The sequence below is a fragment of the Mchenga conophoros genome, linkage group LG10, assembly GCF_057382185.1.
Source record: "Mchenga conophoros isolate Kocher_MC1m ecotype Shallow Benthic linkage group LG10, M_conophoros_male_GT1.1, whole genome shotgun sequence".
Classification (NCBI taxonomy): domain Eukaryota; kingdom Metazoa; phylum Chordata; class Actinopteri; order Cichliformes; family Cichlidae; genus Mchenga; species Mchenga conophoros.
In genome coordinates, this window is record NC_140535.1 from 21,184,952 (window position 1) to 21,207,572 (window position 22,621).

Here is a 22,621-nt window from a genome sequence, read left to right on the forward strand (position 1 = left end):
CTGTGGACACACACATGATGCGGATATCAGTGGCTCATTTGGAAATAAACCGATGCACACAGATCAGATAAGGAGCTTATCGTGTCGTGAGGCCATCTAGTAATTAAAACAATGTTTGAATAATCTCTAGAGAACACTTTTTGTTATTAATGCAGTGTGTTTTTTGGTCACATAATGACATCTGTGTCATGCTGATATGATATCTGTGTCAGTCTCCTGAGCACACAGTCTGATAACCCATTCACACAAAGCTCACAAATTCATCCTGAAAGCAATACCTTTGCCAAAGGTGCGCCTATTAAAGTGACACAGCATATATCCACGAAAAGAGAAACAACCCAAAACACGACTTTGTCCCCCAGAATGAATTGATTAATTGATCTTTTTTTTTTCCTGCCCTCCTGGAGAAGCATTCAATTAAAAATGCAGGCCTGAGTGGAAGGCAACAGCAGTGCATGAATCAGCTCGTAACAAAGCGGGATTGATAAACAATAAGCTGTCAGGATGATAAAATATGCCTTTAAAGTAAAGAAAGGCGAGTCTGGCACAAACTCAAAAAACACAACTGCGCGCGCACACACACACAGATGCTACACACACTCCTGTGGAACAGATGAGACAGCTCTGCTTTTGAATTGAAGCTGCCCATCTTTGGTCAGCCCATAAAATTCCCCTCAGAATCACAAGTCTGAACCGTAAAATTCCCCGTGATAAAGGGAATATATGACAGCCTCCCTCCTTTCTACCTCCCCCCCTCTATCCCCCCTCTCTCTCTGAGGCTGCTGTGGATGGGCCATCCCCTTTGAAGTGAGAATAGAGCAAGGGCTTAACTCTACTCTGGCCTGGCTGACTGACTCCGATTCCAGGAGGTATTACCATGCCAACTCTTTAAGGTGAGTCCGTGCTCCATCACCTCTGGACCACAGGGGGCTTCTGGGTTAACGCGCAGAAATTGAAGTCGGAAAGAGAAACCCATCTGTAGATGGTGTTTTGGATGTACAAACAAGCCTATGTGGGAAAATATAACGAACCAAACACAGAGTTTGTGCGCACATTGTGTATTTTAGTATCCATAGTGCACATTTAATCCAATTTATCTACCTTTCCTGAGGTGCCCTTTATATTATTAAAACACCAAACAAGCCTCCAAACAAGCAGCAGTAGTAGGAGGGGATTGAAGGAGTGGATTACATGTTATTACCCTCTTTTCTGGTGACATCCCAGGATGATTAAGGAGGAATTAAGTCCATCCATCTCTGACTCCACCATTTAAACAACACAATACTTTATTTACCCCACATCCCACTTCCCTTCTCGACATGAAAACACATGTAATCTATTAGGCACGCTCATGACATACACACAAGACTTAATTGGTTAATACCCCAGCTGATCCAGACAAAAATGTGACATCTCTGGAAGCAGACTCAACTCCCACTCGGTGTACAACCAGACGCACACTGTAAAACCCAACAGTGCATCTTACTAAAAGAAGTAAGTTGTTCTTACTCAGTTCTGAAAAATAGTTAAAGTAACTTTCATGAAGTGTGTTAGGTAGACCCAAAAGTATACATATGATATAATAACTTTATTGTAATAAGTACACATTATGTTTTTGTAACGTTTTAAGTACTGTTGCTTTAAACTGTTTAAGTTGTGCTAATTCATTTGTATTAGTCATCATCCACAGCCCCGCCCCCAGTGTTTTGCCTGGACTTGTCGGCCATGAGACAGGAGCCTCGTCAAGAGAGTGGAAAGTACAAGATAAAGTTATTTTTATGTTTTTTTGTCAATGCTTACTTCTAGCATACAAAACGTACATTTATCAGACTGCTTTGTTTTAGTTGTACTTCGTTGTAATTTATCAGACTACTTTGTTGTAGTAGCTCGTAACTTAGCTTGCCAGCACACAATTCCCGCCTAGCGCTGTATGGAGTCTGCCTTCACAATTTAAAAAATTAACGGTTGGTTGCTTGTTTCAATCAATAGTTGGTAAGTAGTCTGATTTTTGCAAACTGCATGCCACAAAACCTTTGGTAAAATCAGTGTTTACGCTTTTCTGACTCTGACCTTTATCAAGTTCAAATGTAGCCTACTTTTGACACAGTGAAAATAGTAGAAAATTTATTTAGTGTTAATTTTAAGAGTTTAACGGACAAGTTCGCCTTCACAAATTTTGAATATGATGGTTAGTGGCATTTTAGTCGCGAAATAATTTACCTTTTCAAAGCTGCACTGCACCAAACCTAAACGTTTCTGACTCTGTACTTTCCAAGGGTTAGCCTATTGTGTACTTCACTTGTGTAAAATTGCTTTATTATTTTATAACGTATAGAGTAGTTGACCAACCTGAATTGAAAATGAACTGTAGTGCAAGAATAAATCTTACTGTTTTCCAAGCTTGTGTTATTCAGATTGACTGTTTTTAAGTGAAGTAAAAGTAAAAACTGTTCTGCTAGCTTTCTGTCCTCATGGCTTTTGTGTTATTACAGTCTGACGATTGAAGGAGCAGTAGCATGCCGAGAGATCATCCAGCACTGCACTAAAGACAACCAGTAAAGGTGATTTTAAAACGATTTGGTATCAAAATGTGGAATTGCAAGTTGTGTAGTTTGTCTAGTTTTTCTACTGCCATAAAAGTCATGTTGTTGAAGCATTATCGGCTCAACCATGGTCAGTACTCCACAATTTCACCCTTACCCTGTCTCTACAACACATGCATGTGTACATTTAATACATTTAATTCATTAAAGATACACATGTCAACAATGCACACTCCCACGCAAAGAAAAGACTGTTCTTATCCAGATTTGAATAATTATGGATTTTGTTGCTCTATGTGTAATTTTAAGCAGCCATTTATTGAAAGCCAAATGTTTATCCATCTGAGGGGGCATTTAAAACGAAAAGAAACTGTTCCATGTCCTTTCAAGAACTGCAATTTTAAAACCAATGTCTACTCAACCTTCAATGCCCACAAATGCAGAGACCACCAAAATTCAACAAGTTACGATGAAGGCATTGTGCAAAGTGTTATAAATGTAGAACAAAAAGATGACATGCAGCTTGATTCAATAGAGTCATCAGATGACAATCAAGTGGCATCCACCAGTGAAATCAGTGGAATTGAGGGTTTAGAAGAGCAGTTGCAATACAATCTGGCTGGATTTTTCTTGAAAATGCAGACCCTTCTCCATGTGTCCCAGAGAGCAACACAGGAGATTATTGAGCACATTGATCAGTTGTTTTTGTTATCACAACCTTTGGTTAGAAAATCAGTTGTAGATATACTGAAAAAGCACAACTGTACATATACGGACAAACTGGTGGATGAGATTTGTCAGGCAGTTTCTGATAGTAATGTTTTACATAAATGTGTCACATCTGAAGGACCACTATCTACAGCAAAGAGGAGGAAATCATATTATGAAGAAAATTTTCCATATGTCAAACCTGTGGAGTATTTAATTGAATCGTCAAAGCACACTTATATGTATGTGCCTATTCTCACATCTTTGCAATTGTTGTTGAAAAAAAATGATGTGCTTGAAGAAATTAAACAAGCACCCACACAGATTCCTGGACATTTCATGTCATTTTGTGATGGATCCTACTACCAGGAAAATGTTCTACTGTCACAAGAGGGACAGAAATTGTCAATGATACTTTATGTGGATGATTTTGATCACAAACCCACTTGGTACCTCAAAGAAAATACATAAAGTCTTTGCAGTTTATTGGACACTGGAAAACTTTCCAGTTAAATCTTGTTCTGCTCTACACTGCACCCAGCTTGCTCTGCTGTGCAATTCCAATGATGTACGCCAGTTTGGGTGTAAGGAAATGCTGTCACCACTCTTAAATGATCTGAAAACTCTTGAAGAAGTAGGTGCCTACATTGAGACTCTTGGTGAATGTCTTAAAGGCACTGTCTACTCTGTTGTGGCAGACAACCTTCTGCCCATGGACTTGCTGGTTTCAATGAGAGTTTCAGGTCTACATATTTCTGTAGGTTTTGTCATGCCACCCAAACAGAAATGCAAACAGAAAATGCTGTTACAGGGAATTATGTAATGAGAACAAAAGATGCTCATGATAATTATTGTGCAAGAGCTTCAGAATGATGACATTAAGGAAAACTATGGTGTTAAAAACACCTGTGTTCCTTCTGACCATCTCTCTTTCTTTCATCCTGTCACAGGCTTCCCACCTGACTTCCTACACGACCTGTTTGAAGGTGTCATTTCAGTGGAGTTGGCACATTGTTTAAAGGTTTGATTTCTAAGAGATATTTTAACTTAGAAGACTTAAACAGAGCAATTCTGCACTTTCCATACCAACATTCTGACAAAGTTAATCGCCCTCATCCAATAACCTCAAATTTTGCCAGGCGAGGGACCATGGCCAGCACTCTTTCATGAGACACAGGTAAGTACAACTATGTATATAACATTTGCTGCTCATATAGTATGCTGTGTTTTGCTTATAATATTTTTGGAATTCTCTTCAGCTCTACTTTGAATTTCATCGGATCACCAATCAGAATCTGCCACATGTGTTTTATGCTGCGCTGGATGATTATGCTCCTCAGCTGACTGGACTTTACAAAAAGAGGAAAACTGGACGGGTCGGTGAAAGGATGGAGCAGCTTTTGTCGGCATATGGAAAACAGGTATTTAAAAGATACTAATTATTATTCTGCTTGCTTGGCAGTTGCCATTGTTATGTGTTTGTTTATATATATATAAATATAAGGACACAAACGACATCTATGCAACTAGAACAGCAGTTCTGGCCGGCCTACCAATGTACCTCAGAGATTTTCAAAACATGCAAGGTACTTTGGTATTACAATAATTTGCACATTTGAATTTAAAAAAGGTTGAAAGGAGTTTATAAGTCATCTGGACTTGGGTTGAAAGTTGAAGACGTGAAGTTGAATGACGTATAAACTTCTTTCATCCTTGATTTGACTACCTGGATGAACGAAAAATGAACCTTCACTGTCAACTTAAAACATGTTATGATATATAGAATTTGAAAAACTGAAGAAAGGTGCCTGAACATTTGTATTTATGCTTTTAACAGAGATATTACAGATGAATAATTGTGCACTCTGTATTATATCTTAGGGTGAAATTGAGTTCTATGAAGCCATAGAATTGCTCTGGTTGCTGATGTCGATGAAGAGGAGGTGCCTGGAGGAGTTCCTTTCTCACCACGCCAAGTGTTCATAGAACTTGAAGATCAGTTTGTTATGACTCATCACTCATGGACTGATGCCCTGGTGTCTTTGTTTGGGCTAATCTATGCTCTGCATCTGAGCTATCCTATGAAGTATACTGGCTTTTTTGAGTTCATTCAAGTAGTGTTGCTGAAGCTAGACGATGAGAGAAAGCAACTAAAACCAAAATTGCAGACACTAAAAAATGAGCTTGTGCAGATGATGTTTGTTTTTCACTGGTCACTATATTCGTGCTTTTTCAGTTATCTGTGAATGGCTTCAATAGTTTTATTTGTTCTGGGTTATTAGCTTTCTAAAAGGCAATGTGGAGAAAGCTAAGAATAAGGAGAAAATCCATATTTGACGTTTTGTTTGTGATTGAAAAAAATCTTCACATAGTGTGTAATCTTAAGCTTATTTCTAAAAACATATTTTAGTTACATGGAAATCTTTTGCGAGATAACTGATAATTAGTCAATATGTACAGTATACTTTCATGCTTTATTTTTTAATTGTGTGATGAGTGCCAGTTCACTCGAGGTCTGGGCAAAACTGTTGCGAAGCCACAAATACCTTTGAGAATACTTTTTGTTAGTGACATCCTTAGTTCAGCTGTTTTCTATAGTTGCATTGCTGTAGTGCATGTGATTTCATTATTATACTAAATGTTACTTAAAATTGTGATTGTTATGGCTCTAATTGCCTCTAGACTATTGTTTTTTTATGATGTACACCTATGTATCAGGTCTACATGACTAAATTTGTGTTTTGTACATTTAATCGATTTTCAAAATGCTACAAAAAACATTCAAAATTCCCTAAAAGTGCAAGTTTTAAAATGCCTAATTATTTGTTATTTGATAATGGCTTTAGCAGTCATAGGTTATGACTGAAAGTATGGTTGTATTCATTCTGTATTTTCTCTGCAGTTAAAGTTAATAAAAACTGAATGGAAAGAATAATAGCTTGGTTTTGTGTTAATAGTACTTGAACCATTTGGTGCAATCGGTTTCCCCAATTGGATTAAGTTGTTTAAATACAACTATTTAAGTTAATTTAACTTAATTTGAATATGAGCATGTAACACTTTAAATAAGTTTGAATAAATACAGCATCTTAGTACAAGAAATTTAATGGTTTAAGTTGAAACATACTAAATACAATGAGTAAATAAACATAATGCATTTGAGTTACATTATCATATTTGCTTTGGGTTCTTGGGACTCTAATAAAGTACTTAAATAACCCCAAACTGTTTAAGTTATAAAACTTGAATCAATTGGTGCAATCGGTTTCCCCAAATCATTTGAGTTAACTTAACTTGTCAGGTTTTACAGTGCACACATGCACATGTGACTACATGAAAAACCTCTTCCATAAACGTGTCAAGGGAAATGCCTGTGAAATGACATTTGGAGATGATGTAGCTGTCTCGATCTGTTGCTGAGACGAGCCTGTAAGGTCCCTCACACTAGCAGAGGAGACAGATGGGAAGAGACGGGGCAGGTAGGGGTAGGCAGAGGGAAATGCAGACCAAAACACGTTCTGAGAGGTAGGCAGGGACACTGGCACTCTGCATTAAAGTCATATTCATAAAGGTTTGATATATTTTACACCTGTGATTGGCTACAGAAATCTGTTATTAGCTTTCATTACATTTTTCATGCTTCGTGTTATTTCACTGTTCATTTGTTCTGTTCTCTGATTTTTTTCCCCACTCCTGCGTTTCATAATAGTGACTAAAAACAGATTAGTCTTTTGTTTTCTGATACAAAAAATTGCTTTGTACTTATTTTCATTCCCATTATAGGCAAAGACAGCAATATTATTTGTTGTATTCATGCAGCGAGTGAATAAATAAAACTAAATTTTGCAGCACTACATTAATTCCTTGGAGTTGCCCATATCTATTAAATCTTGTGAGTTCTGAGTCAATGAATGCAAGAGTCGCTGGCTGTGTTCAATACAAACAAAGAGTTTTGCAGGACTGAATGTTGTCAGATCAATGCCTGCTGACTGATTAGCTTAGCCATAAGACTTCATTTAATTGATGAGACATGCTTATCTTGCCAATAAAGAATGTTTATGTTAATATGTAACTTTAATATTCATGCATCAGTGATTCCCCTTTAGCAAAGATTCATAGTCACGCAATGTGAACATAAAAGATAACCTATCTTTTTACAATATAGACAAACGTACTCATCTCGGTTGCCCTAAATCTTGAGCAGTGCGGCACAAATCTGCCCTGGGGATGAATGATTTGCTCTGAGAGTCGTTGCCTGACATGGTGTTAGTCACACATATTCACAGAGCGAGGAGAGAGGGAGGAAGGCATAAGAGGAATATGATAGATTGTTAGATACAGTCATATGGGGAAAAAAAGTACATCCCGTGAAAATTGTTTTCTGACATATCTGGACAAATAAAATCATTTGATCCTTTCTGAAATGCCGCTGGTTGACAAAAAGTGTAATGTCAAACAAATGACACATGTAACTGACATTTCTTTATTATTTGTTATAGTAAAAGCCAATGAGAAAAAGGATAGCGAGTTCAGTCACATGGAAAAAAATTACTTGAATAATTTCACTGTAAGAACAATTATCTACAAAATAAAGCTGATTTTAAATGATGGCTGAGCTTTTGCTGTCCAAAGGGAACATTAAATTAAAACTACAGTTTTCCAATTATCAGACCAGACCATTTGGAATAACTTGCCCTGGACTAAAGCCTGATTGATTTATCAATTTGTCGATATTATCAGCTGATATTAACTATTTGTAAACTATCTGCTTCTGCATTTATAAATGATAAATGATAAATGACAAATGATGATATATAAAAATCAAATAGTAAAGAAGAGAATGGAGAAACACCCTTCAAACATGTTATGAGTGTTAGTGTTGCATAGTTTCTCCACCAGAGGTCACACTTCTCCGGTTTGGACTCCACAAACAACAACCAGCGGATCTGAGCAGAGTCGGGCTTAGCATAAACAAGTAAATAAGTAACTATATATAGCAAATTTATATTGGATTTTTAAATCAGCAAAAATTAGTATCAGTCTCTATCCTGAACAGACTAATCTAATATAGCTTGGTTGTATGTGTTTTGCAGAAAGGACCGTCTTTGTTCCCTTTCTTTCTCTTTTGGAAGATATATATATATATATATATATATATATATATATACATATATATATATATATATATATATATATATATATATATTTGTGTTCAACACAAAGTTGTGTTATCAGACCAGTGCCTGTTGACTGATTAGGTTAGGCAAAGGGCTCCATTGAACTGATGAGACATGCTTATCTTGCCAAAAAAAACATGCTTATGTTAATACCTAACTTTATCATTCATGCTTCAGTGGGAAACGCTACGTCCAGATAAACAGAATCAACCTTTTGGGATTTACTTACCTGGATGATTGAGCATACATCAAGACATGCTTATGTTTAACTTTAATATTCATGAATTAGTTATTTTCCCTTAGCACAGATTCATAATCAGGCAGTGTCAAGGTAAAGCACAGACTGTCTCAGACAAACATTGTGGTGGAAATGTTACGGTTTGGTATCGCTTCACCATCTCAGGGACTGGTCAGATTGCAGTCACTCATTCCGCTATGATATGCTTCAGATCAAAGAGTGCTTGAAGATGATGTGAGGCCCTCTGTGAGAAGGCTAAAGTTGAACCAGAAGTGAACCTTTCAACAGGATAATTGGTCATAAGAACACTATCATATCCGTAAAGCAATGACTCAATAAGAAGAAATGGAGGAGCTGTGGCTGGGTAAAGCCACTGACATGTTCAGGGAAAAAGTCAATCCATGCATAAAAAATTATATACATTGTTAAACTCCAGGAATTCTCCATGAAAAACTGCACGAAGTTGATATTCAGTGGGAACTGATGAAAATCTGCAAAACACCAACAAGAATTCAGTTTTAGTTTTAGCTCTGTAGTCAACCAAAAAACCTCTATCTATCCACAACTGACTGGCAAATAGTTGCAAGAAAATTGGTGACAGCGAGGTGGTTGCAGCTACCAGGAGTCTGCACAGAAGAAAAATACTGGTCTGCAAATACTTGCCATTTAATGTCTGAGCATTGGAAAAAGGTTTATGCGAACTGGAAACAGAAACTTCAAAGCAAACGTGTCTTACTGCTGTAACAAAAACATTTCAAAACGCACAGATAATCCGGCACCTTCCATGTAAACTATCGGCTCTACATTTTTCCCTGGAAGTCATCGACTGGTATCTAGGCCTGTGTAACTGAGGCTTAACAAAGTGTCAGTTATTTGAGTGAAAGTTCAGTAAATGTAAATGTAAACATTAGGGCTAAGGCCCTAGTTAACTTTGCTAAAGAGAGAAACACAAACAATTTCAATAATTGAAAACGTTTTTTTTCTTTGCGGTGGTGTTTAAACATACCACCTATAATAATTGAAAAAACCAAAACCTTTCCATGCGATTAATTATTTTTTCACATAGCTTACATGGGTCAGTAAGTAGCAGAGACAGAGAGACTTATGTTTGCTTTAGATTAAAGGTTGCAGTTTAATATTTCCTGGGATTTGTTCAAACAGAGGGATTTGTTCACTGCAGTCCAGCCTTGGTGTTTGTACCGATGCGAGTGCTTGCTGTCTGCTAAATACAGTGGCATGTGGTTGCATACTGCTCTTGCTATTACAAGACTGATTGCAGCTGTATTGATCTAGTCGGCTGAGAAATCGACCTAAAATATGTTTGACATCATCTTCCCCTCCTCCCCAGTTTATCTCTTTCACACTTCGCCTTTCATGCTTTTTGTCATTCTACAGTGTAGGCCATTTTCCTTCACCTCAGTTCTTTATTTCCTTTTACAAATCACTCTCTCACCTTTCCTCTTCACTCTTGCTGCCATCACTCTTTTCACAAGACTCACCTTTCGCCCCATCTTCATCTATCTAGCCTTCGCCTCGGTTTACTTCTGGTACCACATCCTCTTGCATCTCACAAATTTTTGTCTTCCTCAGCCACCCATTCCCCCTTCGTTGAATTGCTTGATTTTTACATTGGCAAGCCCTGCTCAGTCCTCTCTATCCCCCCTTACAAAAAACCCCAAAACTTGTCTTCTTCTTTATCCCTTTGAGCTTTTGCAGTTTCCCTTTGGCAATTTGTTTTTGACTGCAACATTCTCACCTTCACCGCTTCCTCCTCTCCTCCCTCCCCCTCTGTCCCTACTTTCCTGCTTCCCTCCCAGGGTGATTAAGTGATGGTTGGGCTGGCACAGCTGGTGTAGTTGGGCAGGCAGCCCATCTTCATGACAGCTGTGCTGCAGTGTAGTTGCCAAATTCTTATTGGGGCAGTAGCACTGTAGTAATCATAACAACAACACAGGTCATACAGGCTTTCTGGGACTCACTGTATTATTGTGTAGGCATCTGCTGTGCTGCGATTATCTCCTGGGTCATTATATGGCTAAATAACGGGTGCAAGCCAAGGTGTAAAAATTCTTTCCTGTGAAGATCATCCTCTGTGTCATTTTCCCTTCCTTATTCATTCACACTTCCTTTCAGTGTTACAGCATTTGCTTCACACTGCTCTGGCATGCGTACCTTTCATTAGCTCGCACCTGCATGATAACCACATGGATGCCTGGTGTCATGCGGGGGCGCGCTGACATTAACCTTTTAGGCAGTGGAGCCATCTGGTAAATTGCACATGTGGACGAAAAAAAAAGTCTCAAAAGGTGACGTTCTCTTGGCTGCCCCGATGCACCGAGAGGTTACGCTTTCCAGGTGAAGAGCTTGAATCATTCATGAGTGAGCAGAAACAACTGAGGCAAGCACCTTTCTGAAAGCAAACTTGTGCCAAGATGATGGTGCTACAACTCAGTTATGAACTTGGTGAGCTGTGCTAAACTCACTATTAGTCACAATCTGTTGTCTATTTGGCAGGATTTTTCTTCCCCCTCTCCTCAGCGTGTTTGTGCATCATCAGTTTTAGGTCATGTTGACAGCTTAAGAAGATTAATACAGTGTTGGTTAAAGGGGAGGCAGTTCAAATTGTGTACTCTCGATGTCTTCACCCATTCTTCCTCTAACCACTGTAATATTATGTGGGCCTGTGGGCCAAACTAACATTGGTGTATGTTTTGTGATAATCACCCCCTAACAGACCCCACCCTCGCTAACTGTGCTGATACTCATGAACACAGATGCTGCAGGGATAAGTCTCCCATAAGCATCACTTACACAGGACAGCAGCACTCCCATGAACCGGCTCTATCAACAACAGGCACTTTTATTTAAAGCTCACTACATTAAATGTTGTCTCTCTCTCTCAGCATGTAATGCAGCTCTGTGCAAAGACTCAGGTCCATTCGCATGATGATATGAACCTGTAATGATCTCCCTATAATTTAAAAAGCAAATGTACTGTGCCACTGTTAACATATCATAAATTAGATCTTTCATTTTCAGCCACAATCCACCATTTGAATGATGACTGACATAAAATCAAAGCTCGCTACATAAAACAAAATTCACTATGTATTATTACAGCCACTACCTTGAGCCCATCATGTACAAATCATTTCTAATTTGCTGGAAATAAAGCTGACAGCAGCAGGTTCAGTTTGGCATTTTCAATTGAATCCCCTGAAATATTAGTTCCTAACATATTTCTTCTACTTTAATCAAACCAGTGTGACTCTGATTTGGTGACTCATTGTAACAATTTTTTTTTTCATCCAGGAGAATGCTATTTTAGAGAATGCCATCCATCATTTTGCTGCTTCTCCAGTGAGGCTTATGTCTCAAACAGATTCATAGTCCTCTGGACGGCAGCTGGCAATATTACTCCTTGTTCTGCTCTGGATCCACTACAAGCTGGAGAGCAGCTCTATCCAGATCCTGCAGCAGGTGTAGAGCTGCTTTACGTGCTGCTATGCTCCACTCCAGTGCCACTGCAAAGCAGAACAAGGAATTGGAAATGGACTCTGAGTTTATCATTCTTGGACTTTGAATTCACATTTATTAACCTCTTAAGCCCCAAGCCTACCTGATCTCCTGCCTTTTACCCCCGTATCAGGGGGCACTGTGACTTAAGAGGTTAATATCTCTGTCCAGTTATGGGTCTTAAGGTTCATCATTTAAAATCTTTAGCTTAGCTATAGTCCAGGTTTTCCTTACTTTTATAATAATTGTGCCATTTCATGCCTGTTTGGAATTCGAACTTTTCCACTCAACCTTATTAAAGGCTAGTTTTGTGTTCTTCAAGCCCGCCTTGTGAGTGCTGCATTTGTGTCCTTTTGTCCTGCAAACACAACAAGCTGCAGTCCAAGGCCTGGGAGTCCAGAAAACGGCCACAAATAGAATCCAGATTTGTTGGGAGCGCTAAAAATGTCCAAATGACATGTAGTGCTTTAGTAGATATATTTAATTAAAAATTATAAATATACACCTACTAAAAAACATTCCACACCTGAATTCAATATGTCAAGAAAAAAACTTGCTAGACAAAAAATGTATAAAAGCCTATCTGACATTCTCATTCTGGAAAAATAGCACCAGTGATGCCTAAAATATGAATGCAATGTCATGAAAATGACTGCAGGTTTGTGCAGCGATGTCTGCAGTGATGCTGATTTACTTGAATATTAGCGTGAGTGCACATTTATGACTTTCCCGGCTCTGTATAAGTTCACCACTGATTACTTTTTTTTTTTAGCTGTGTTCCAGACGGCCTCCTCACTCAGTCCAATAAAAAGGCATCCTGGGATTTATCTGTACAGTGTCCCCAGCTGAGCAACTGATTGTTATGTAAGACTAAGTGTGACACACACACACACACACACGTACAAACACCATGCTTCAGTTTTATAATGAGACTCAGACTGAAGACACAAACAAGCTGTGGCAGCCGACAAACAACACTTTCTCACACGTCCCTCATCTCCTGTTCTCTCACGTCACTCCATCTTTACTTCCTCCCGTCACTCTGAAGTACATGTCAAACACAGACTCCCACAAAATATTTTGTCTAATTTCACCCATTAAATGTGTGTCTTTGTGTGCTCCTGGCTTTCTCGTCTGAAGTCACGTTTGACTTTTCACTACTTGCTGTCCTAAAGGCTAATTTATTCAAGACTTGGACTGAGCATTACTCATATGGATCACAACAAACCACTGGGGGGGTCTTGGTAAATGACTTTGTATGCATATGTATGATGAGAGTAGAGGACTTTGCTATGGAGTTCAAATCTAGGACACAGGTTTCTGCAATTAAAACAAACAAACAAAACAAAAACATTCGGTATTTAGTAAAATGTGTTGATATTTTTGACTATTCAACCACTGATTGGGTTTTGCCTCCTATCATAATTTCAAATTTGCATTAAACTGGCAGTCGGGCACTACAGAAACCTACATCCCTAACCGTTAAAACATTTCCAGAATAAACTGTGCTCATTAAAAAAAAATCAGTGGAGGAAGTTGGACATCTTTAGCCTGTTTTCACCTGGTCAGTCTGCTTAAAAGGACAGCTAAGGCGGTCACGCTGGTGTCTGTTCACATATATTCATAATGTGTCATTTAAATAGCCCCCTAACAGTAAGTCTAAGCACCAGTCAGAGGCAGATGGGCTCATTAATGCAGTGATGTAGTTATGTAAGACTTGCTACTGCTGCCGCTGCTCTCTTTCTATGCTGCAGTAGAAAGAGAGAGGCAGAAGATGTAAAACAGAGCTTATAAGTCGGCGAGCGTCTGAGCAATTACCGCCACACACATGTTTGTGTGCGTGCCTGTGTGTGTGTGGGACAGATTGATGTGGTAAATCAAGAGGAATTGACTTGTTGTCCTGGGTTTGAGTAACTTTTCTCCCTCTTTAACCCATCTTCTGCAATTCCTCACATTCTGGGTAACAGCCAATACAGGCACTTAACATTTTCTGCACTCTTGTATCAGCAGGGATGACAGACCAGAGCAGAGAGCTTAGAAGGGGAAAAGTAAAAAGAAAGAAAAAATCGCAAGAGAATTTGAGTATATGCATATTAATGCGCTAAATATGTTTTGGGATATGCATGCACTCTGAGATTTTTTTTTAGGTGTATAGACAAAACAACATAAATAGAAAAACAACTATGAAGTAAATTAAGGAAAGGATTTTGCTTCAGTGGAGTATACAGAATGAGGTCCAATGTGCAGCATATGTTAACCATAAAAAAAATATTAGACTGTTAAATTTGAAATCAAAACATGGCAATTTTTAATGTATGACACAGGCTGAGTATCACAGCTGAACACAAAAACAACTAAGCAATGGCACAATTAAGAACAACCGTAAATTTCCACTGCTCCCAGTGTTATCTTGATGTCACTGTCTGCAAATATCTGTCAAAACTATGTCTGAGAAATGAGATGTACTGAGCAGCTACTGATGTAAAAACTGCCTCTGCCAGCAAAATTTAGCCCATATATTGGTGCTTTAGCCTGTGGCAATCTTGTCATATGGGTTGTGGCTGGTCAACAGGTTCCTGTAAATCTTGTGGAGTTTTAATTGTTTAAAAACATGCTACAAGTGAGTATTTATCTATTTGCATTAGGGCTGGGCCTAAAATCCATATCGCGGTATAATTTGAAGCACGTGCGGTAACGACATATATCGCAATATATTCTTTTCTTCTGTAAAACGTATTTTCCACACTATAAGGCACACTTAAAATCCTTCAATTTTCTCAAAAATTGACAGTGCGCCTTATGCTGGAATTATGGTTGTGCTTACTAACCTCAAACCGATTTCATGTGGTACACTGCACGCAGAAATCTGTCAAAAAATGTTTTAGTACGACTTTGGTAAGCTATGAAGGCACACCGCTTGATGGATTGTCGGAGCATTACGGCCACCGTAGTCAGGAGCCTCGCGCAGGAATCTGTGTCCAAAACTGTCCTCTTCAGTCCCAAAGTCAAACGAACACTGCGGCATCACTGAGAGTTAAAAATGGTCTAAATTCTTTCATCTTTAATAAAATGATCAGCGTTGCTGATTTACCAGGTGTAACAATTAAGTTTAACATCCAGGCATCCATGAAAACAGAATTTATTAAATTTAACAGAGTTGGAAGATAGCAGGAAGTTAGCTCGCTAGTTTCCACCTAAACATGACATACCATGTTCTGACTGAGAGTTTTTTGAAACAAATTAAAGCGTACAGCTCTACTATCACTTCCAACATAAATGAAGACAGAAAACTAAACAGCAGTGACTTTTTGTAGGGTTACTGAAGTTGGACTAGCTGGTATAAAATGTTGTGCTACGTGATCGCTAGCAACACAGCTATATTAGCATAACATTAGCACAGTGAAGCTGTAGGATGAACGCTAACTTTTTTCCACTCGATAAAAGTTAACGTGAGGATTTCTGGCGGTCAGGGACAAATGCAATCGCATGGCAGGATGCTGTAAAAGGACCAAACCTCAGTCAGGAGAACAACTGAGATAATCCATCCACAATATGAGGTTAGCTATTAATATACTGAAACAACATGGGAATAGAGCAGCTGTGAGAGAATTCAGCATTAATGAATCAATGGTACGGAAGTGGAAGAAGCGCAGTTTTTGGCTTTCAACATATTCCAAAAGTGCTTCGTCTCTTTGCTATGAATGTCGCCCGGCATAATTTGCAGATGATATTGCTTGCAGCCCCTGCCATGCTTTCAATAAAAACAGGCGCAGCTTGATGACACCATCAACATGCGCTATCACGGTAGAGCGGTATAGTCAAAATCTCTACCGTTGGCCAAATTTTAGCGTTTCTACTGTATACCGTTTATACCGCCCACCCCTAATTTGCATTGTTACTAAACCGCAAGAAGTCAAAGAACTGACACAGTTTGACATATTGAAGTAAAAACTAAGTAGAAAACTAACAAAGACAGATACATAAAATCTGTTTGTTTGTTTTTTGGGTTTTTTTGTATGTTGCTCTAGAAGTTTTCAGATTTTTAGGGAACCTAAAAAAGCCAGAAATGGCTTTTAGGTTGCTGCATCAAGTTGTAAAAATGGTAACACTCTGTTGTAATGAAGAGCTGGTGTGCTTCTCATTTGTCACTACTACATCACTGAGTGGTAAAATGGTCACAGATCCAAATTTTTACGTCAATTTGATTATGTTTTCAGGACAATGCTTATTAAAAAAAGAACACCTTTTGTCTGCCAGGACTTAACAATAAAAATGTTCTGCATGAAAACCGAAAAAAGAAAACATCTTATGCTGACCATCCTTGACCTTGACCCGTTTTACAAGGTTTTCTCTTGTCTTTCAAATTGAGAGCAGTTTGTGAAAGACCGAGAAGTTGTCTTTTCATTGTGCTCAAGGACATCAATTACAATTTTTCCATACTGGCTGAGCAGCAAACTCCATATTAGGAGGTAGAAGGCTGAGGTAACACCACAAGTTACTATCATTCACTCACTCTACTTTGTACCCTAGACCAGGATGTTTTTACACTTTCTTTGGTATAACGTTAAAAGTGGAGCTGTGTTTGCACTGACTGTTTGCATAGGTTATGTCACCAAAAAAAAGAAAGAAAAAACTTCTTGGTGAGATTTACATAAAGACAGTGGATTAGGTTAAAATACAGAATCACCGCCTTGGTGACACGTCCCCACGGAGGAGAATCAAAGACATATGTGTTGAAGCCGTGAAATGTTCTCACTGTCAAAGCAACAATGCATTTCGGCACTTATCTTTTTCTTTGCCATGTGACCAGACTGTGTGACAACACCACAATGCTTCCCTGTGTGAATGCAATGGTGGCCTATGCTGGGCCTTGTTGGATTGTTTTGTATTCTGACAAATGCTGAGCAACGTTTTCTTGCCAGAGCATTTGCACCCCCACTGCACAGCCCCATTCAAATGAACAGAGAACACGACCTGAGGGAAATGAATACACAACTAAACCTACTGTTTACTCACAAGGACAGTCTCAGGACACTACTACTTATAGTGTCATCTTGAAACTAAGAGGGATTGACAGTATAGGAGACGTCCTTAAATTCTGTCACTGGGCATGAAGCCTGCTTTACGCACATTTCCGTGTTTGCTTTGATGAATCAGCCACCTAAGTTGAAACTTTTCCAAAGAGTGTTTCTGTTAATTTGACTACCCTCTGTAAACAGTAGGGTGTACCTTGGATCCCATGCAACAACCAGCATATGATGGCAGGGCTGCTGCACTGTGAGCTGCTTCATGCAAGCATATTTTAAATAGCTTATCCTTCCTATACTTGTTTTTTTGGATCTACTACTTCTGTTTCCATGGTAATATCCCGAGTATTACATTTATTTATGTTCACATGCTCCTTTGTAATCAGAAGAAGAAGATGAATATCAAGGCCTTATCAAAAATAAAACCTGGAACTTGAGCTGTTGGCTACGACATGCACGCCAGCATGTTATCAGAATAACTGCGACGTGGAATAAGAGAAGACATGGAGGGGGGAAAAAGAGGGAGGCAGTGAAGAAGAGGAAGAGAGAGGGAGTAAAAGGACGGACTGAGCTGTGTGATCTACCGTGAGGAAAGCAGCAAGCCCATACTGCTGAGAGCTGTGGACCCCAAACGCCTTATCAGAAACCAAAACAGCTATCAATTATTCAACAGGTACAGAGTGAACCAGCTACAGAGGAGAAGACATGGGAGGCGAGGAGATTTGAAGGGAGAGAGGAGGGATGGAGGAGATACAGCCTGGGAGTTAGACACAAAGGATTTAAATTTTTTATTTTATGTCAGTGTGTTCAGAAATACACTATGTGGTGTACTCGTATTGATAATGCAGCTGTCATATTTTGCACTTTTTGACTAATTCATCAGCAACAGTGAACGAATGCAGGAAGTCACTTAGTTGGAAACTGTGAGAAAGTTTATGGCTTCAGCTTAAAGAATTGCTTGTTTCTTAACTTTTGATAAGCCCGGAAGCTTTACCTCTAAAGTTTTCTATTTGTTTTCCTGCTTCCATAAACTATATGTAAAAAACAGATGCAGTCACCAAAACATCGCCCATTGTTTTGTTTATTTTGTTTTGAAACCAGATATCACGATTAAGGGATGGATCTGACTAAGAAGCTGAAGGACACTGCATGCTCATGTGGTACAACTTGTCAATCATAACAATTTCCCAAACACATCTTGCTTAATGGTCTGTTTTCCTCTAACCCACAATTTATGTAATGACCATCATTCCACATTCAAAAAGTCCTCAAACTAGTCGTCAAGACATTCAGGGAAGTGTTTACTTATGTGGGTAACAGTAAAGCATCATAGGTTCAAATTTCTCATAGATTTCTATACAACTATGAGAAATTTTAAAGTAAAAGTTACATAAAGACATGGATGAGCCAGTTTGGCATGGAAGAACTTCACTGACGTGCATAGAGTCCTGACCTCAACCTGATAGAGCACCTTTGGGATGAATTAGAGCAGAGCTGTTATAGCTGCAAAGGTTGGCCGACATCATTTGGATTAAGAGTGGGATGTTAGTCAAGTTCAGATCCCAGGAACGAAATCCAAGATCTTTGTCGAGAAGACCGCAGTACTGGAAACAGCAAAGATACTGCATTCCTTTTTTTTTTTACTTTGTCTATCAATTTGTTCCTAATGATGTCACACTTTTGCAGTCTCAGGGGACCACAGTAAAAGGAACTCAATATTGTTTATGTAGTTTTAATAAATTCAATGATTGGGTCAATATTTACCATAAAGAAGAAAAACTGTTGCCATCGCTGCCTTCATCAGCTTGATGGGTACCTTCCCAGACTGGAAGGTGTGATATTGTTGTAGAGGTCGCTGGATCTGATGTACCTGACAGAGATGATGATGCTGCAGTGTTACAAGCCCTGATCTGAGCAGCAATGACCATCCTGGGAATGAGCAAAGCTCCCACTGATGACTGCCCAGTCCTCAGGTTGAAGACTGATTCCACAAAGCTGTTACATTTGTTCCTGAATCACAGACATGAAGGTAGCAAGTGCTTGCTCTTCCTGTCACAGGACCTGAGCACAGCATGAAAGAATTTGGGTGCTATAGCTGCCTATTGTGTCTGTTTAGCTTTAGTTATGTTTAGCTGCTTCTGGTCCACTCATACTCATTCTTTTAATAACATTTATGGGCAGAAATTCTAGGTGCAGCCCAGGTGTGGACGGTTTTATGGTTTCAGGATCTCATATCTGTTTTTTGTAGATGATGTGATTCCATTAGTTTTATCGAGGGTTAAGGGGAGAGCTAATCGAGGGATAAGGATCAGCACCTCTAAGTCTGAGGCCATGGTTCTCGGCTGAAAAAGAGTGGAGTGGCCTCTTTTCAATTGGAGCAGGAGATTGACAGAGACACTGCTTCTGCAGACGCTCGGCTGTGGTGACAAGAGAGCTGGCCCTCAATCTGTCAGTTCATAGGTCACGATCTCTGGGTAATGACTGAAAAAATGACATTGTGGATACAAGCTGAAATTAGCTTCTTCTAAAGGTTGTCTGGACTCTACCTTAGAGGTAGTAAGATAGAAAAGTTTGGTCATTTGGGAGGGATTCAGAGTAGAGTAGTCCTCTGCATAGAAAGGAAAGCCACTGAGGTGTTTCAGGAATCTGACCAGGATGCCTCCTGGGCATCTCCTAGGTGAGGTGTTTTGGGCATGTCCTAGGAGGAAGACGTGAGGAGGCCCCAGGGCAGAGCTGGAAAGAGTACATCTCATGATACTAGGAATTTATGTCTATTTGAGTTTTTCATATTGGGGTCAAAATGGATTCATCATAAAAATTTAACACAAATAGTGTTTGTTTAAAACTACTGAAAAATAAGTGACACCAGAGCAAAGGTATGGTAAATACAGTAAACTTTTAGCTTAACCTAAAAGTTGTAGGTTGTTTCAAAGAAAAGTATAGAATCTCACAAAATGTGCAAATAATTATAACTTTGCAAAAATAATAACAATGATATTGTTTTTTGTTTGGGTTGGGTTAGGATGCTTCTCACAGTAAATTATTCTTGGGGTCCCCAGTTGGTAGTCCATATATTTCAAAATGTCGATAGGATTGGGGTTAAGACACTTCTGTGTTGGCTTATAGTATGTGTTCAAGTGTATGTTTGCAAATGCATGACAAATGCTTGATGAGATGTAGAAAAACAACAACTTTTTAGCGGGAGTAAAATGATGGATCTGTTTCTTGGCCTTGCTTCCTGAATAAGTTGGAACACTTTGTATCACTGTGCCTGTATAGGGCCAAAAACAGTCCTCATAAATCTGGCAACCTGCATTAAAGCCAGATGGATGAGCTGCTGTTTGTTAAGAAATACCTCAGACACACACACAACTCCCCCATACAGTCCCCTTTTTTTTTTTTTACATTTCTGTTGGTGCACAAGATAAACAAACGAGATGCAACCTGTTATTTAGTAAGCTTTAGAGATTTTGGTTGGTGTACTTTTTTCTTTATCTCTGAACAGAGCCAAGCTTTATGTTTCCCCCTGCTTCCAGCTTTACTGCTAAGCCAAGGTTCTCCTTCACTGTACTTAATGCACAGACATGAGATGTACATCCTTCCTTTCATGTCAGTCTCAGAAAGAAATGTCTCACAAATGTTTCCAAAATGTCTACGTCTCATTCGCTTTCAGTAAGAAAAGGAGAGGGCTGCTTCATCCAACTGTCTCTCCCTCTGAAGACGAGAAAATACCAAAGTTACTTCATCAAAGCGGGTGACACCCGTAGCACACATCCGCGCAGTAAGCTCATATCAGCTCCACTACCCTTACCTGCCACTGGCTCGCTCTGTGTGTATCCCATGTAAATTCTTTTTCCTGATAACCACTCCTTTTCACGTGGTCTGTTCTCCCTGCCGCATCAGCACAGTATAACTCCCCTCTCATGCATCAGCTCTGACATTTACAATAATGATTCCTGAGGCTCGAACACACTTAAAAATCTGTATGAGCACCATGCTCTGACTATGTGATCACTGGCATTTGCATCACTTTCATCTGAAAACTTTCTCACACTCACATATGCAGCCACATCCATGTGCATGCTCATTCACACACAAACATATTCACAGAGAGAGAGAGTACATGCAGTAAATGCACAGCTAGCCCCAGCTGTTGCTAAGTGAACCTGCAATCAGAGGCCTTCACAGGACTCCTGATAGGGAGTAATGTCTTCTTTGATTGGATACTTAATTCACACAGGACCTTCCTGCTGTGTGTGCCGCCAGCTCTCAAGGTAAACCGTGGAGATCCATAAGCAAATTAGTGCACTGTATTTACCAACAATCAGCAGCTACTTCACTGCACTGCCAATTAAAGAAGTAGTATGAATCTAATTCGAGGGAAATGAGGAATAAACCACTTCAGCTTTGTTCATTCTGCTTGGCAGCCTTATGGGTTTTTTAAGGCAGAAAAATGGCTCCTTTCTTATAGCTGTCTTAACTTGCACAATACAGAAGATGCAAAAAGGGGTATGTTTGGTATAAAAACAAATGTGTAATAAAGCTTTACTTGGCAAGAAAGTTGGAATAAAACACCACAGGGCCATTGTGAAATGCCATTTCATGCTCTGTACTGCATAATTTGTAGCACTCTGTGTTTGTTTATTTAGCATCAAAACAATTTCTGCTCATTAAAGGTTTTTTGTGGGTTGTTTTTTTTTTTGTTTTTTTTTTTTGCATTGTGTTTGTGAGAGTTTGCCACTTTAGAAGCTCGGAGCTGTAAAACACCAGCCCGTGTAATTATTTCTACGCATTTCTACGAGGCACGTCGATTGTAAATGCCGTGCACGTTCCAGAAAATTGTGGCGAGACGTAATGATAAAATCGAATTCAGCAGGCGGACCACACTGAGCTCAGGATAAAGCAGAAGAAAGAAAGGAGTCCGTGAGTGACCTTGAGATCAGGCAGGAGGAGCGGTGCAAAGATGTGCAAAGGTCATTGATATGCACAGCCATCACATGGACACTCGCTGCGTTGCGGTGTGTGTGGCGATGCGTTTCATCCTGCTCTCCACTGTGGCTTGCATTAGGGATGTAATTGATTATGATATGACTTCCATTCCTGTAATCAAATCCCAAGATGATTTAGTTCTCTAATATAATATATCCACAAAATCTGCACAAAGCATAATGTTCCCTATATTGTCCTAATCTGTAAAATCTGTCTGCTGCCTCAGGATGTCGGTGCAGCAAGAGCAAATTTGGATCAATCTCAGCTCTCAATTACTCCACCATTTGGTGCTTCACGACCCGAATAAACATTTTGTCACCAATCCATATGTTATTATCATCTACCACAGCACTCATCTACAAAACACACACACACACACGCATGCATAACAAAGCAAACGGGCAACAGCAGCTTCTAATTGTG

General features: G+C 39.2%; 1 protein-coding gene and 1 long non-coding RNA gene across 4 annotated transcripts in view; one reads left to right on the forward strand and one right to left on the reverse strand.

The window, feature by feature from the left end:
• The window catches only part of rtn4rl1a (reticulon 4 receptor-like 1a), a 122,697-nt gene that overhangs the window by 94,455 nt on the left and 5,621 nt on the right, over positions 1 to 22,621 (reverse strand). The window lies entirely within an intron of this gene.
• Positions 1,459 to 6,186, forward strand: LOC146565848 (uncharacterized). 3 transcript variants are annotated; one of them, XR_014894161.1, is made up of 6 exons: positions 1,459 to 1,992; positions 2,493 to 2,561; positions 4,202 to 4,272; positions 4,391 to 4,428; positions 4,511 to 4,672; positions 5,133 to 6,186. It is a non-coding gene; the product is annotated as an uncharacterized LOC146565848 (long non-coding RNA). The 3 variants fall into 3 exon arrangements; XR_014894162.1 differs by having other exon boundaries at positions 1,459 to 1,757; XR_014894160.1 differs by lacking the exon at positions 1,459 to 1,992 and having other exon boundaries at positions 2,041 to 2,561.